Source organism: Vulpes vulpes, chromosome 2 (genome assembly GCF_048418805.1).
Source record: "Vulpes vulpes isolate BD-2025 chromosome 2, VulVul3, whole genome shotgun sequence".
NCBI lineage: Eukaryota > Metazoa > Chordata > Mammalia > Carnivora > Canidae > Vulpes > Vulpes vulpes.
The window spans coordinates 76964175-76969322 of NC_132781.1; the positions used below are offsets into that span (position 1 = coordinate 76964175).

A 5148-nucleotide genomic window follows, 5' to 3' on the forward strand; every position below is an offset into this window, starting at 1 on the left:
CAGCCTAATCATGAGTTAAGGAATGCATAATGAGAAAAAAATAACTTTTACAAAAATATAGATTAGAAATTCATTAGTTTGTCAAACTTTTACTTGAAAAGCCTACCTTATGAGTCACTGGGTGAAGATCTGAGAACACAGATACAAAACACACAATTTCCCTTCATTTCACCCTTTTGAGAAGCTCACATTCTGATGTGGAAACCGACAAGTAAGTAGGACAATTATCATACATCATAATAAATGCTGTTATTGAAGTCAGAACTCATTCATTCATTCATTCATTCACTCATTCGTTCAAGAGATATTTCTTTTCTTTTCTTTTCTTTTTAATTTAACATTTTAATACTTATGGGCATTATAATTTCCAAGCACCTTTGGGTGCTCAACTCCTGTGTGTACTTCCGAGATACTAAGAAGACCTTCACGTTGTTCATTTTTTTGTTTAAGATCTTCTTTTTTTTTAAAATTTATTCATAGAGACCGAGAGAGGCAGAGACACAGGCAGAGGGAGAAGCAGGCATCATACAGAGAGCCTGATGTGGGACTCGATCCAGGGTCTCCAGGCACGCCCTGGGCTGCAGGCGGCGCTAAGCCGCTGCACCACTGGGGCTGCACCCAAGAGATATTTCTTAAGCATCTATTATGTGCCAAACTTTTGGGATCTAAACAACCTGGAACAAAGGATTGTAGATTCCAAAGGCTGGAGAAGACATGATAGTTTTTGCTTTGAAAGTGATACTGGAGTTGTTCTGGTGGAGTGAGCAGAAGTTTACCAGGTGAAGGTTAGGAGAGGTGTTCAGATTGAAGAACAGTGTCCTCAAAGGTGTGGTGTGTGGGAGAACTGGGGAGAAGTTTATCATGGGAGATGAGAAGAAGGCAGAAAAGAAGGCAGGTATGGATGTGAAGGCCTTCATCTGTCAGGCCAAGGAGTTTTGGGTTTTATCCTGTAGGTAATTTGCCAAGAACGCCTTCTGAGCCTAGGAATGTGACCACAAGAAAGACAATTGTCATCCGTAGGGTGAGTTGCACAGGGAGAGAGTAGGAGCTCACAGTTGGACAAGCAGATGCCTACATCAGGCTTTTGTGTGCAGTGCCCAAACTGCACAACAGCCTAATGGCTTGTGATATCACAGCTTAGCTGTGGTGCCTGTGGCCCAAGCCACATCTTCCAGGAAGAAAATGAATTCCTTCAGTTCTCACTCCTGAGAGTTTGATCAGTAAAGGAACTCGAAATTCTCCTGCTGAGTGCTCCTTCTGTTAGAGGAGATTGGCTATATATGACTTGATAGAATTAAGAAACGTCCGATAGGATCTCTATCCCCAAACCCCTTGCTCTGTCATTGTTGTCTGAAAGACCACAGTTGCAGAGGCCTTCTTTGTGATTCACCAGGCACTCATCCAGCCCTGGGTGAGGCGAGACAGGGAATCAGTGGGGATCAGGGAGGGCAAAGAAGAGGGATTGTGAACTTGCTGTGGCATGCTGGGGGTATATAGGCAGTAGGGGTGGGGAGGGTGCTTGAGGAGCTAATATACATTTTCCTACCTTCACAGTGCTGATGTGGACATGTTCTGTGTGCTCGAATTCACATGAATAACACTTAATGTCAAATATTTTGATTATTTTATTACCGACTAAGTAATTCCTGCCTTTGTTTGAATTTTCCCTAATAGTAACAACAGCAGCAACAACAAATTTTGTTTCAACAGTCACTATGTGCTGGACATTGTGGTGAGAGCTTTGCCTACCTTAGCTCATTCAATTCTCCCCAAAATCTATGCTGGTGGTGTTGTTAGTACTCACTTATCATGGAAGAAGAGAGGAAAGCTTAGGGATGTTACTTAACTTGCTTAGAAACACAACCAGGTCAATCCACCTTACTCCATGGTCAATACTTAAAACCACTGTGCTCCATGGCTTTTCCAGCCATGGCCGTTTGCTCCTTCCTCTGCCATTTCAGATGCTTTTTGTACTTTAAGACCCATTTCAAGTCCCCTTCATTTACTTAACCGACATTATTAAGCACCTTCTGTGTGTATCGTGTCCTTGTCCTCCATAGAGCTTTCTTCCCACACTCATTTCTATCTTCTTTAAACACCTTTGAGTCTTTAAGGTAGAAAGCAAATCTTATTATGAATAGATTTGTATTGTTCGCTAAATGTTTTCAGTGGGTTGATTTTGTTTTCTTTCCCCTCCCAAATTTTAAACAATCACCGGGTCAGGATCAAGTCTTTAAGGTCTCATTTTTCTCAGCAGCACCCAACACAGTACTGGGAGGATGTAGTAGGAAGCCCCTGACTCTTCACCTATCCAGTGGCTGCATTTTAAGGAAAAAGAAATGCATATGTGTGGATCTGATAAGGCCCGAGAGATATCTGGAGAAGAAGATGCCCCATAAGTGACAAGCAGCTATGTTTACCATTGAAGTCCACAGCAGCGAGCCAAGATAACTGTCGCAGAGTCTGTGGACAGAAGTTCGTGAAGATCACTGCTTGACAGGTCAGGGTAAAGGTCCCCTTCTTTCAAAATATGTGAAGGGGCAGGAAACGTGTGCACCAGGTGTTTCGTGTTCATGGCAGCCTGGGAAAGATAATTCTGTCTGCTTGATAAGAACATTGTGCTCTACACACCAGGTTGTTTTTCCAGCAGCTATTTTCTGCCTATGAAAAAGAGCATCGCTGGCTCTCAACTTCTTTCCGCAACTCCCTTGGGCTATAAACAATAACAAAAGGTATCTTATATTTATACAAAGCTGTCCTCAGAAAAGCTCAAGGACCTGAACGAACCTTGTTTTCATATATGAGTTCTTGTATAACCCCCCAGGGGAAAGAAGCAGAGGGCCATAATTTAGTTAGGAATGTTGTCATCCTCAGCTAATGAAATGGATAAAGGGAGTTCTACAGCACAGCGCACTAAGGGTTGTGACCAGGAAAGGAAGTCTGTCTTCCTCACTTCCTGTCCGGGGTTCTGCACACTGGAGCACACTACCTTGTCAGAAATCTGAAAGCCTGGAGGAGACACTGGAGTGGGAAAGACTGGGAGAGAAAGCCCAGACACCAAGAAGAGATGTTGCAGTCTCACTGTCTTTCTTGACTATTGTCTTCTCTGGTCAGGATTCTGCAGCTCCAACAGTGAGCGTCCCTCTTGTCCTTGTAGAACTGACCCTGGGGAGAATTTCCATCGCCATCATTAGGAGTTATAGCTGAATCACAGTAGATTTCAGAGGTCTGGGTGGTTTGGGGAAGAAGAGCCATCTGAGCAAAGGGCATTCTGTAAATATTTATTGCACACTTGGTTACAAACATGAGTAAGGCATAAGCTCTGCACTCAGTGCCTCATCTAGCAGGATAAACACAGGATAAAAGGCTCTAGGAGTGCTAGATGAACACAATAATGGAAAGACAGTTACTTTTGAATGTGAATTTGAGTCAGGATGCTATCAGGCAGGGAGGGGGGCATTTTGGCTGGAGCTTGAAGGGTAAGCAGGAAGAGTTTTAAGGGATATCTTCTTGTTGAGGTGGTCACTGTGTATTAAAATCACCTGAGGAACTTGTACACCATACCCCATCCTTAACTAATCAGATGAAATTCATCTGAGTACAGCCTAGACATGAGCATTGCTAAAGAGCTCCCAGGTGATTTCACTGAGCAACCAATGTTGACAAACAGAAAAAGAACATTGGCTTTGAAATTAGATCGTTCTAGACCCAGTGACCTTGGGAAGGCCCCCTGGGGGGCGGGGCAGTGTGAATCTTCCGTAGCTTCACTGTTTGTTTCCTCCTACTTCTACTCACACCTGTGAAGAAACTCTACCATGGGAGAGTCCCTCTTTGGCAATCTTTCCTTGACAGAAAAACTCTGGGTTGGGAATCAGGAAATCTGGGTTCCATCCCAGCTCTGCCACTAAGGTGCTGTGTGGGTGTGCTGAGTCACAGGAGGAAAGAAAACAAAAACACTTAGAATTACTATTTGCAAGACATTGTGCTAGCTACCCAAGGCATCTCTAGGTCTCAATAACCACATTTGTTGATGTTTCTAGACCAGGATTTCTAGGTAATAAAGTCTATTTACTAGACCATAACCAGAATTATTTTATTTTTTTTCCAGAATTATTTTAAAAGAAAGATGCAAAACATAGTAGAAAAATGGAGTGCAGTGCATGGAGTAAGGCAAATATTGTGTAGTAAAATTTCATTTTAGTTATTCATGCATGTGTTTACTGGGTCATGATGTAAAACACATTTCATGTTGTGGTTGGAAGTTAAAAAGTTTGAGAATGCTCCCCTTAGCATCACATATAATAAAGCTGAAATGACACTGAGAAGATTAGTACGGCCCCTTTGCAAGGATGCCATGCAACTTCATGAAGTGTTTCATAATTTTTATGTTGTATAATTTTTATCACATTAAAAAGTTTGAGAAATCTGGGATTAGATGTTCTTTATGGACCCCTCTCTTCTATTCTATAGCCTGTGACTACTCTAGCCTATCAAGAACCTTTCTGTGACCTCCTCTTACTTATTATCATGCAATTCTGGCCTATAATTTATATTTTTAAGGGGGAGGTAGTATGGTGTAGTGGTTAAAAGCACTCTCTTGAGTTAGCTAAGTGTATGTTTGAATTTAATTTCTTAACTTGTTAGTTAAATGACCTAGAAAATGTACCCAATCTTTCTCTGCTTTGGTTTTCTCCTATAGGTGGTAACACCTAGGACAAATGATGGTTGTTTCATTAAATAAGATGGTGTAGGTAAAACTCTTAGCACAAATCACCTGTTCACAGAAAGTGCTCAGTGTATGGCAGCAATGATCTGACTTCTTGTCCCATTCAGATTTTTTAAAAAATATTTATTTATTTGAGTGAGAGAAAGAGCACAAATGGTAGGGAGGGGCAAAGGCAGAGGAGAAGCAGATTCTCTGCTGAGCAAGGGAACCCAACACAGGCTCAATCCCAGGACCCTGAGATCATGACCTGAGCCAAAGGCAGACACTTAACTGGCTAAGCCAACCAGGTGTCCCCCACTCAGGTTTTAAGGCATAGTATATAATTTAGTGCCTAGCATATACAAAATCATAAATAAATATCTTATGCTTATCTGATTGGAAAAACAAGGATTTTAGCCTCAAGCAGACCCTAATGCTGAAGA

At 41.9% G+C, this 5148-nt stretch overlaps 1 non-coding gene across 1 annotated transcript; it reads left to right on the plus strand.

The window, feature by feature from the left end:
* Positions 1–4277: 4277 nt before the first annotated feature.
* Positions 4278–4384, plus strand: LOC112923724 (U6 spliceosomal RNA). The gene has a single exon (XR_003235742.1). It is a non-coding gene; the product is annotated as a U6 spliceosomal RNA (small nuclear RNA).
* The last annotated feature ends 764 nt before the right edge of the window (positions 4385–5148 follow it).